The sequence below is a fragment of the Anopheles coustani genome, chromosome 3, assembly GCF_943734705.1.
Source record: "Anopheles coustani chromosome 3, idAnoCousDA_361_x.2, whole genome shotgun sequence".
NCBI lineage: Eukaryota > Metazoa > Arthropoda > Insecta > Diptera > Culicidae > Anopheles > Anopheles coustani.
In genome coordinates, this window is record NC_071288.1 from 94658343 (window position 1) to 94670388 (window position 12046).

General features: G+C 46.0%; 1 protein-coding gene and 3 non-coding genes across 5 annotated transcripts in view; 2 read left to right on the forward strand and 2 right to left on the reverse strand.

Annotated features, from left to right (window-relative positions):
• The window catches only part of LOC131258766 (insulin-like receptor), a 44857-nt gene extending 36883 nt beyond the window's left edge, over window positions 1-7974 (reverse strand). The window contains exon 1 of one of the 2 annotated variants that reach the window (XM_058260147.1): window positions 7914-7974. The gene's annotated coding sequence lies outside the window, so the exon portion shown is untranslated. Of the gene's footprint in view, window positions 1-7838 lie in introns of both variants that reach the window. The other variant, XM_058260146.1, reaches the window with a different exon arrangement.
• Window positions 7975-9544: 1570 nt separating this feature from the next.
• Window positions 9545-9685, forward strand: LOC131261571 (U4 spliceosomal RNA). Its single transcript, XR_009178188.1, has one exon. It is a non-coding gene; the product is annotated as a U4 spliceosomal RNA (small nuclear RNA).
• A 950-nt stretch (window positions 9686-10635) lies between these two features.
• LOC131261564 (U1 spliceosomal RNA) lies at window positions 10636-10799 on the reverse strand. The gene has a single exon (XR_009178182.1). It is a non-coding gene; the product is annotated as a U1 spliceosomal RNA (small nuclear RNA).
• An 885-nt stretch (window positions 10800-11684) lies between these two features.
• Window positions 11685-11848, forward strand: LOC131261565 (U1 spliceosomal RNA). The gene has a single exon (XR_009178183.1). It is a non-coding gene; the product is annotated as a U1 spliceosomal RNA (small nuclear RNA).
• Window positions 11849-12046: the final 198 nt, after the last annotated feature.

The following is a 12046-nucleotide window of genomic DNA, read 5'->3' on the forward strand; positions in this document are numbered from 1 at the left end:
CCACAGTAAACCCAAAACCCGGTTGGGAGGGCAAGTTCCTGTCCTTACGTTTTTCTCAAAGAAAAGACTGTCAGCACCACAGACGTGTAGGCTTTTCCTTCGTTAGGCGTGAAGACGTTCAGTTCCACGTACAAACGTTTTATTTTTAGGTTTACGAGCTTTTACTAGGAACTCTAATTATGCACTCGAATGGTCAAGAAGCGACGTGTCGATTTGTCTACAGGGCTTCTCGATGCCAGTTTCGATATTTTACTTCCCTTTTCATTTTCAAGCTACATCAATTCATGCTCCTCTTAGCTATCGGCTAAGGTTAGCCCACACGGGGATAATTTACGAGCTGCTGGAGGTAAATTTATTGAAAATTCAATACTCGTCATCTTGGACTATGCGGTGTGCACTTTGCCTAGATAATCAAGACAGAAATAAACAAACCAAACATGTTACGAAACAACCTTGTGCCGGTGGCAACTATTTCGGTGTGGCATTAGAACCTAAGACGACCGGTAAAAACGCATGACTTGCAGTTGGCTGGACGCTTTGGACGAAAAGATAAAGCAAGAGAGATAAAAATTGAATAATAGCTACTGCAGGAAGGAAGCAAAGAAAGTAGCTAAATATTCAAGCCGGGACCACAGTTAAGAAGGTGACAATATTCGACTCGATTCTATTCGATCTTTTCGAACATTAGGAACTTGCTACGTTCCGAAACTCTGTACCGATGGAAAGTAGGTCAAATGTGGGGTCATTTTCATATGCTTCCGCCAAAACTCCAGGTATACCATTAGAGAAGGTCCATTTCAATGAACCCCTAAGGTTTGGCGCGTCTTGCACCGATCCAATTCCCGCGTCATTCCTCGGACGCTTGCTGCATGTGCAATCTTTATTGCGCAATGATTCGATCTTTATCTCGAATTCTCGGCGCCAGGCGCCCGCGCCAAGAAGTTGTTTTGCTATTTTGCCGATGTGGATTGTGACGTTCGTGACCCCCCTCGCGCAGCTTCGTCGCCATGTCCCCCCCAACCCCCGCCCTCTCCCAACCCACCATACTCACACACTGGTGATAAGTTTCCATGCGGCTCCCTGAGAGCTTGTCCAGTTTCGTGGAAGCTATGCTCGGTTGTTAATCGTCAAAGTCGACAAATATCACCCTCCCTCTCCCTGCCGCCGTTCGCACCTTCGGCATCCGGACACAAACCTCCCCGCCACCTACCGAGCTCCACCCTTCCCGAACCTCATTTTGCAGTACCTTTTCATGATTTGTCAGCCAGTTACAAGCCAGGATGGGAAAAAAGAAGGAAAAACCTCTTGTCCAAGGCGACAGTGTTCGTAACCAACCGAACCTTCCTCAACCTATCACCCACCCCTCGTCGTCGTCCCCCCGGGTCCATCCCATACTCAGGAGTGGCCCAAAAGAGCAACAGATTGCGCCACCAACAGCAAAACATTGTACGTCACTTGCGCACGTTTCTTACTTGCGCAAAACGAAAACAGAATGACGAAGCCTACACTGTGTGTAACACCCCACACAGGGTGTAGCAGCACCATAGATAGGAAAGTGAAAATACAGCGCATTTTTTGTCAAAATATAATTTGATTATGTTTTTTTTTTTTTCTCAATGCCAAATAAACTCATCAATCCTGAACATGCGGATTAAAACAATAAAGCCCCCAGAAGTCGAATGAACGATAACGGGGTTTTTGGGGCAACATCATCTAAAATTCCGGAGTCGTTCGGAAAAACCCTATAACGCCACCAGCTCTAGTTGCTCTGACATTCCGTTGTACTTTCTTGCATAACTTCCTGGCCGCTAAGCGCGTACAAACATATACTCTGCCTGGTCTAGAGATACCCTCAGGGACAAGGGGACAAGAGGGCCCTTCTAACGTTACACATTCCATAGAATAGAAGCATCCCTTTTCTCCTCCAGCGAGAGGGATAGAGAGAGTGAGAAAGAGGAAACTACACCAAAGAGATAGGAGGTACAGAATGCCAGAGAGGGGGGGAAACGTAAAAATAACAATGGCCACACTATTTCCTAACACTCACTTCCGGTCCGGATGACGCTGGTGTGACGCGAATGTCATTTTTAATCTGAGGAAAGCTACACGATGGTGATTAGATTGATCGTAACACCACAATCCGTTCCGTGAAATAGTACTGATAAAATGTTAATTCTGCGCCTGCTATCCAAGAACACAAACAAACATGACTATGCTCTAGGTGAGTTAGAATTGAAAAAAACCAAACAGAGCCACGAACGAGATACTAAACCCACAGTAGTTTCCACAATTTACAATGAGTTGCCAAAAATGACATCAAACTGGTAAGTAGTTTAGGACGAAAAAAGAACAATAATTAATGCAGAAAGTTTTGCCTACACACAAAGCAACTATCCTTCTTTAAATCCTTGAGGAAGTTTGTTAATAGAAAAAATACTGTTCAGCTCTTCGCAGTGGATCGCCTCATAAAAGGCGATATCATTTTTCGACCAATTCGTCTATTATGACCTGTGCTTGTTGCAAAGTAATCGAAAGAGTACGCTGGAATTTCCCGGAATGAAAAACATTCAACAGTACAAACACAATCGAATCATCGGGCCAAGGGTCTAGGGTCTACAATAGAATCGTGCGTCGACGAAAGGGAGTCGGCTACGCTTCCTTTCTCAAGAGCAAGACCCTTATCGTTGTGGGAATAAACATTTTTCAAACAACGACAACACCGTCAACGGATGTCGCTGAATGGGAGAAGGGTTACTACACATTCCCGAACGTAAGAGACACTGATAAGGGGCGAACCTTAACGGGTCTTGTTTGTTTCCTGTTTGCTGTCTAGGGAGAGAAGGGGATATGGGGGGGAAGGGACTGAGATGAAGCAACCGTACGGCTTGTATGTTGACTTAATTAACTCGTAATCGTATCAATACCTTCAGGTCTTAGTGATTGAGTAACAAATCTTGGAATTTGAAGAACGTGAGGTTGATACCATACTGCTAGCGATATGATACAATTTTTCTCATTAGTTCTGATTCATTCAGTGTTGATATAGATACCAAGGGACGGCGAATGCACTGCAACGTTATGACGGACACACATTACTGAGGTGGACTTCTTCAACCAGACAGATAAATGTGATCCCCGAAGAGTAAAACGCAGAACAAAAACAAAAATACACCAAGATGACAGCGAAGGGGATAGACTTTCACCAGACCGTGAGACCATCAGACGAAGTTCCTTCCTTCCTTCTTTATGGCGCAACTTCCGCTGGTTCCTATTTCCTGTTCGCTGCTTCCAGCCATTTCCAGACAATCTCAAATAAGCCATCTTTACTCGATCGTCCTTCCTCGTGCCATGTAGTCATTCCCATGCAGACACACACACACACAGACAAACTGAAACTCTTGAACCGTCGTATATCCTTTGTGGGGTATTGGTCTTGTCTGCTAGCTTGCGTTGCCACAAGTTTTCTTTCGAATGGACAGCAATGCAAGAAAATCTTTCTGTTCTTCGCGGAAGAAACTGAAGAGTTTCCTTGAGAGTTACCTAGTTCCTCCATAGTTACAAATGACCAGACTACGAGAATTTTTAGTCGCGTATTCAAAGCCATACAAAGACATCCGCCTAAACGATATTGCTGTAGTATTCCTCTCCATTAGTCTCGTTTTTCGTAGTTCAAAATGGCGAGAAGTTCATGATTTAACGAAACAAGTGAATATGGACTGTTGAAATTTAAAGGTTGTGTTTAGAATTTCTCTTCGAAAGTTAAAAACACTGCCCCGTCCACAGGAGGCGAGAAGACTGTAGCAAAAAAAAAAAAAGAAAAAACAGCGCACACACAATCGAACGCGTTCTATTGCGTATTACGAAAATAGTTTGACCCCGCACGTACGCATCACCGCATGGTGGGAAGGTTTCTTCCTTTTCGAGCCACCCATCTTGCCATATTCCTATGATCGATCGAGTATTCCTTTTATTTCTTCTTTTTTTCTCCTTTCTAACGAATCGACGCGTGCTGCGTGCCTTTTAGGGAAAGAAACGTGCACTGTAGTGTTGTTTTTTTTTTTTCGCGAGAAAAGAACATTTTGCGTATTGTTTGGGTTTTCGAGGCCACAGCAGCCGTGTCTCTTCTCTCTCCCTCGCTCTCTCTCTGTCTGGCTTTTTATCGCTCACTCTTTCTCCTTCCCACTGTGTTCGGCGATGATGGGTACCAGAGTCTCGCCAAAGACGATGATTTGCTCGCAGCAGCTGCTTGGGAACGCGCGAGAAAATGATTGGTTTTCGAGAGTAGTAGCCCACGATTGTGCGTCGTTTGGCAGGCGTAGGAATATTGCTAAAAACCATCGTTGAATCCAATCCTAGCCTGGTCCAAGTGAAAACAAAAACGTCACCAGCAAAATTATCCAGCAGCGACTGGAGCGAAGAAAACACACTGAACGCAGAAGGAACTTCCGAGAAGGAGTTGTCTCGGCTGCGCTTGGTGTGTGGTTTGTTTTGCTTTGCGCGCCCAAACATTCGTTCACCGCGCGTGCTTCCACCGTCGTAGCATCGGAGCATTACAAACGCACACACACACACCCAATACCATTGCTACCCGCTGCTGCCAACACCTTCGCTTCCGCGCGATGCTCGCGTACCCTTCGCGGGATAACATTTCTTCAAGACACAAAACAACATTCTTCTCCTCTCCTTCTCTCGTCCGCTTCGGTCCGGTTTCTGTTTCACACTCTTTCTCACGCTACGCATACTATTGCCAGCCCGTGCTTTACACACGTTCTACGCTCTTTCGCGTACAACACACCGTGTAGTGGTTCTCGCTACGGCTACAACCATTCATGAGGCGGCTCATCCCGCCGGGTGGAAGTGAGACAGAGCGCCGTAGCCGCTCCATTCCGGGAGCTCGCACTCATACAACGGAAGCTCTCTCGCAAACAAACTCTCTCACACACCCACAAAAACAACCCCACAAGCCGATCGAATTCCCCGAGAGGACCCATTGATAAAAATATACTCTTCGTCGGGTGGGGTAGAGCGGACGCGAGCATCGCGTTTTCCTTTTTTGCTCTCATTGACGACTATGGGAACGATGACGGTGGCTGGTGAAGGGGGTGGTTGGGGGTAGGGCAAGACTGCTAGCGGTGGCCACGACGGTAGCCGTTCGGTTCCGGCACATCATCAACCAACATCAACCCACCGCCGCAACGCGATTTGCGCACATCCAATCAACATGTTTCTTTTCCACCAAACCGGGCGGGCGGGCGGGCGGCCGATTTTTCCTGCCTCGCGCGTTGGGTCACGCTTCGCAGGGTCGAACGGCGATGGCACCGGCTCGAGCCGCGATTCCGCCGAATGCGAATGCGAACGAGTGCTGCAAAAAGGACGGTGATGTCCAGCAGGAGAGCAGCAGCAGCAGCAGCAGACAACAAAGCGAACGCACACCAACAGGGGGCCAAGCAAGTAGCACATTGTGGTTATTTTGAGTTAACTTCACTCCTTGAAATATGTTGTTTTGAAAATAAGTATACACTTATTACTACAGGTTAGTCCTTCGAAAGTAATCGTAGACCTCCTAGCAAGCGGCACGTGATCCAATATTTGCCTAACGAACGAATGCTATCGACAAACAAATAAACACAATTTCGTAATCAAATCTTAGTGACTGAAATTGAAGAAATTCTTAACAATTCCATCAAAGACAGGTTTCCCTGAATGTGATTTTTTTAACAAATATTGTCAACAATAAAATTGAAGTTATCATGGATGGAACTTGGCTACTATATTTCTCAAATACGTGCCAAATTCTTCCTTTACCTTATGCTAGGATTGTTTGAAGTTTAGACAATGGTTTCTTCTACTTCTTTGACGCAACGACTGCCTGCGGTCATGCCTATCCACTAAGAGCTTACTAGACTAGTCCTCTAATGCAGTAAAAGTTCCGGTCTCGGATTGGATTCGAACTCACGACGCCGAGTATTTATTCAGCATCCGTAGTACATTCGTGATATATCACTGTTTCTACAGCGAAAGTATGTGCCATACTCGTTCGTGCCATCCCAATCGAGCAATTCGCTGTTGAAACACGAAACTATAACACATCAAAACATAATAAAACTGCCTCGAACGATGCGTGTGTCAAGCGTGTTAAGACTTCAGACTCGAAGAATCTCATGACCACGGCGTTGTTCCAGCATGATAAGGGCTGGAGCGGTGTACGCATACACCGATGCGTTGTTGCTTAATTATTTATTTATTTTGTCGATCACCAATCGACCCCACACACAGGCGTGATTACGAAGCATTTCGCTGCGTGTAACTCATCGGACAACTAACTTGACGTTACATTTCGGGCGCCAGTGAAGTCAAAGCACGCGGGATGTTTGAGATGCGCCAGCGAAGGAAAAACAAATAAACCTTAATTTGTCGGTCATCTTGTGCGCGGTGGTGGTGTTCGGTGTGTTCCTGTTCCTGCCCGTGTGGGGTAATCACCGATAGGGAGTGAGAGGTGGTTGCTGGGGCCATTCCACATTCCCCTCGCTCGACGACCCTATTGCTCCATGCTCCCGTTCCCACCAATGCAGGAGACATCAGTCGCCCTTTCAAAACACACGCACTTCCCGCGAGACACGCAGGTTTTTCGTGTGCATTGCATGTTTTTTTTTCGCTCCTCTGTTTTTGTACGTTCTTCTCCTATTTTCTCCGTCTCTCTCACACTTTTTCTTTTTCACAGCCGACGAGAAAGAAGTCTCCTTCGCGTTCTTTTTTCGAGGACATTCTTTCACGCACACTTGCTAACGCAAGGAACGCGCCGCGCGCCGCGACTTTCTACATCGGTTTCTCGGTGTCTCGGGTCCATAAAACTATTCCGAACAATCCGATCAAAAGGCATGGCCGGGCACCGCGGGCGCTACGTGTTTGGTTTCAGTACTTTACGATTAGATCGTTATCGTGCGTTCAGTTGGGGATGGTAAACACCCCAAAGGAAAAGCTTCAAACGCGACATCGGATGGTGGAGGTACTAGCAAACACGGAATGACGTTCGTATGGTAGGCATTTCACTTCGCACACTCCACACACTGTATAGTAATGACTCTCTGCTGCTTCCCCAACAGATCACCGTTAGGATGAAGACGGCGGCCCCTCCCCGTACCCCCCTCATCCCTGCTGGGCAGCCGTCTGTTGTTTGCTTCGCTCCGAATTCCACAAACCGCGCGTGCAGCCTCTCTCGCTCGCACTCTCGCACGCCCATACGTCGGCTTTCTCTGTCCTGCCCGCGCTGCCTGTTTCTGTCTTACTCACTTTCTTCCTGCTCACACAGCGCCGACGGTAATGGCGACGGCCTGACGACGACGTGGAAATGACGACGATATGTCGAGGAAGATTCTCCGCCGCGGTAGCGATTTGGACCACGGCTCGAGCCGCTGGCGAGCTGAAGCTCTCTGCTTGCAACGAATTAAGCTCGATTGAACTGCCGCCCCGCGTGCCTCACATCCGGCCTCTGCCACGGGAGACGGCTAAACGGATTTCAATCCGCGAGCACGTTTCGGAACATTGGACCAACGGACAACACCTAGTGCCACCACACCCGCGCGGTCGAGAACGACGATATCCTTGCGACATACGCAAGCCAAGCTTCACCACGGCACGCACCAAAAAACCACTGGCATTCGCACCACAGCCTGCTTTGACGTTTTGTGCACCACCATCAAATCAACGGAGCCAACGGATGTGCTTTGATTTGCTTCGCGCTCTAGTTGTCATGCCCCGCGAGCATGAAATTTAGATTCACTTTTCGCCAAAACCGGTACACGGCTTTTCTTTTCCCGTTTTTCCGCACATTCACCTACCCGTGCCGAAGATTTTACCAAATCCAGCGAATGAAAAAGAGAAAGAAAAAGACACCGCAGACACTGCTGCTATACCGAAAAAGGTTTATCACGGGCGCCGACGCGACAGCCCTTCTCGCACGACGAACTATCTCCGATGGGCTACGAAGGTAGACTAAAAACCTTATTCTTCTACTCAATTCGTCGTAGCCGTCTGGGATGGACGGGCATGTGTGCGTGCGGAATGCCTGACGGTACAGCTTTTGTGCGCGGGTGTGCGTGCCGGAAATCGGGAATGTTTTGTTGATCGAGACGAAGGACAAGAACAACACGCGCCGGTATCGAAAGCAGGCGTGCGAGCACAATGGGTGATTCTTCTGTTGTGTACGATTCTTGCCGGATCAATTCCAGCTAAATTGAAATGAGTACAGTTAGTTCTTGGAGACTGTGTCTCTAAGCCGGCCGACCGTAGGCTTAGTACACTTGGTACTGTTAGTGCTAGTTCGGTGATTTTTGAAACATCATCAGTCACGCATGTTTTTCGAAAGCAACTGTTTTGAAAATTATCACCTCCAAACGCCCGTCTGGTGCACAGTGGTTTAGTATGAGCATATTTGTTGTATTCGTAAAACGGTGTATCTGGAGGTGAAACCCATTGTGCACAAACGATCGGGTAAGTGGCGTAAGCAATTCAAACCATCGCTTAATTTGCTAACCTCATTTAACCGGCCGGTTCAATGCACAAATTTCATAAGAATCAGTGGAAGAAAATGAGTCGTCATTGTTTTATGCATACTTCCCGCGACAAGCAGACTGTTATTTGCGCTGGTGAAACAATCGTTGTCGGTGCTTGGTGTTGTGGCACACGGGTCAAAATCAATCAATCTATCAATCAAACACGAGTTAGTCAACCCGGTGATTTTGGTGTTTGCCAGAAACTCCTGCCTTAATTCAATTGAGCATTCATTACCTCAATTAAGTGCATTGGCATTGCTGGCAATTAGGAATTGATTGGTGGACTAGTATCGATACCACAAACGCCACAAACGAGGTTATCCTTGCTCCCGTTCCCACAGTGTATTATTCTGAAAATTATTTTCAGTGATAAACAGAACAAAAGAAAACGTGTAAATTTAAACTCATGGGTTTAAAATGGAAGGCATTTGTACAGTTCTGCGAAATCGATGTTGAAATGTTTCAATTGTGTAACACGGTTTCCTAGAAACGCGTAACGCTACGTCGCCTGACAGGCGCTGAACTCCATTAAAAAAAGTGACAGAAATCGTGCTAGGTTTTTTTTGTATGCAGCTTGGAAACCGTGTAAGCTGTCATGCGCTGATACAAAAAACCCTCTCAAGCAGCGTCTTGGAAGCGGGTTTGTTGGAAAGGGTGACGGGTGTTGTTTGGTTGAATAGGATTGTCAGAATCAAAAGTCCGCGTTGCGAGCTTCTGTCATTTTAATCGGAAGGCCGGCAAAACAAATGATCGAAAAGGCAAGGCATCATAAGCGCGATTTTTGCGTGTTTGTTGATAAAGAAGTGAAGTAAAAGCATTTAAATGTGTTATATTGGCAAAATCGATGAAAGGCCCGTAGCTTGAAGAATCTAAACGAAGTTGCTGTAATGGAAAGGAAAATGCATGGAAGTGTCGGAAAGGAGAAAATTACGCATCACTAGCGTAGCATGGGCTAGCAGAGTGTGGTCGTGCGTGCGGAGTGTGGTTTGGCTAGCTTTGCGCAGTGGCGATATCGTAACCAATGAGGTACAACCGAGGTGCGATTATTGCTAGTTGAAAACTAATACCAATACCCCGCCATGGGGACGTGAAATACCGTCCGCTACGGCAATTTTTGCAAGCTTCGAAAGAGGCGCCTAATCGAAACATAAGCAATTATGGGAGGAACACAAAAGGCCGTGCATATGAATACCGGCGCTACGGGAATGTCTAGCGATTGTTTCGGCTGTATTATTGTCATTGAACTCATTCTCAGTTCATCAGAACAATTTCGAAAGGTAGCTAACCGCCCTTGATACTCCTGGAATTGCTCCTAGCGGTATGTTGACCCAGAACTCCTTTCTCGGGCAAATGGAAGTGATTGTCTGATTTTCCCTCGACAGGGAGGGGTTAATAATCAATTGACATTTGTTTTCTCAGCAAGAAATTAAGATAGCAATTGGATTCCTCAGGGAAACGCGGCCATAGGTGACTGTGATGGAATGTGCTAACTGTGTTTGCTCCTAATTGAATATTATTTACAGATTCGCCATGAACCCGAGGGGCACGATTCTCATGGCCTGTAAGTGTGTAGACACACGTGTCTGATACACTGCTCTCCTGGTGGTGGGAAATAAATAGTCGATATTTTGATGCCAAATTCGAGTGGAACAGAAACGATACACTTTTATTGATTAAAATGCTAGGCATTCTGGGAAAATTCTTTCAACCACGATACCTGTAAAGACAGTCAAAGCTTGAACTATACTGGTTCAGTTCCAACAATCATAAAAGCCTCCGAGACATGGCATTTGTTCAAATCTGATGAATCCTTCTTACCTGTGTTCGAGATTGACATCGGACGACGCAGTCCGTAAAATCTTTGAGAGGTAGCCTGAAACTGTCCCAGCAGGGATGAAAGGTGAAATGGTGGGGTAGGCAAAGCTACCAATAACCAAGGATAAGGAATCTGATGCCAGACCAAAACCGCTCCGAGGTTGTAGCAACAGTTCAGCAAGCAAGCAATGTTTTTTTCTTGCGTCCAGACTCGAAAGCATTACATGGTTTGTTATATATAGTAAGGAATTGTTGTAATGAGTTAAGATCGGGATGTGCGCGGACGCACTTCCCGGCTACCAAAAATTGCGCATACGAGTTATCCACATGAGGGATAATCGCAGGGGTCAACCCAACCGAAGTGCAATGGAAGAGCCTCGCCCTGGGGGAACCGCCTACATGATCACGGTAACCCCTATGCCAGGTAAGTATGCTTTTTCGTCCGCTCGCTTGCTCACGGCATCTGCGACCAACATGCTACGATAGCGATGACTAATTTCATCCCTTAGCGTCGGGCACAGCTATGCTTGGCAGACAACTTTGACACCCCTCTTGCTTGTCTCGCTTTCACGAAAAACCTTCATCTTTACCTGCCTTATTTCACCAGCATGGGCTATCTGCGTATCGTTTACCTCTAGTTTTCTCAACGTTTGCCGTTTTTCTACTAGAATCATAACTCTTGCCTTGCGATATTGAAACCAAGTGTTTGCTACAGATTTACAGATTCTCTTCAGATGCTGTCAATTTTGGCATTCTGCGAATGTGAAGAGCTAGCAAAATGACATATGAAATGTTTCAGAAGGGAAAATAATAAAATAAATAAATAACTTTACAAATTGTAGGACCTTTCTGTTTAAAGAAGGTATGTCCGTAATATGCTTAATTCATAGGCTCTGAATTTGTGTACGAAGTTTCAACGAACTAATATGCCATCATAAAGATAAGTTCCTTTCGTAAAGGTTTTTCCTTTTGACAATTCCAGTCAACATAACACAAACACACACACACACACACCTCAGAAGCATCAATGACAGCCTGAGGCTTTAATGCCGGCTTGGCTTTTTATGTTGTCGAAGAGAACGAATGTGGAATAGCCAACGCTTGTCTTTATGAATGGAATTCAGCTGTGCATTCATATACAAACGAGAGAAGTTTGCCTTTTGAAAAATCTTTGTTATCATTCGGATGTAGAAGGAATTGAAATTGAATAAAAAGTGAATTCTGAGTAAATGTATAACTGTACAATAGGGATTTTATGCATCGCTATCGTAGCATGTTGGTCGCAGATGCCGTGAGCAAGCGAGCGGACGAAAAAGCATACTTACCTGGCATAGGGGTTACCGTGATCATGTAGGCGGTTCCCCCAGGGCGAGGCTCTTCCATTGCACTTCGGTTGGGTTGACCCCTGCGATTATCCCTCATGTGGATAACTCGTATGCGCAATTTTTGGTAGCCGGGAAGTGCGTCCGCGCACATCCCGATTTAATCTTACAAAACAAAAGTTATTACTATTAAACAAGCTACCCTGTAAATCGAAAGTAACAATATATTCAATCCAGTCAGTGAAGGTTAGTTGAATGATTTTAGATAACTCAACGCTTGAAGATGCGAGTCCAGCCGTTAGTTGCAAATGGGAAGAAACATTATTATTGAATGCAGTATATCGCGATGAAATCATA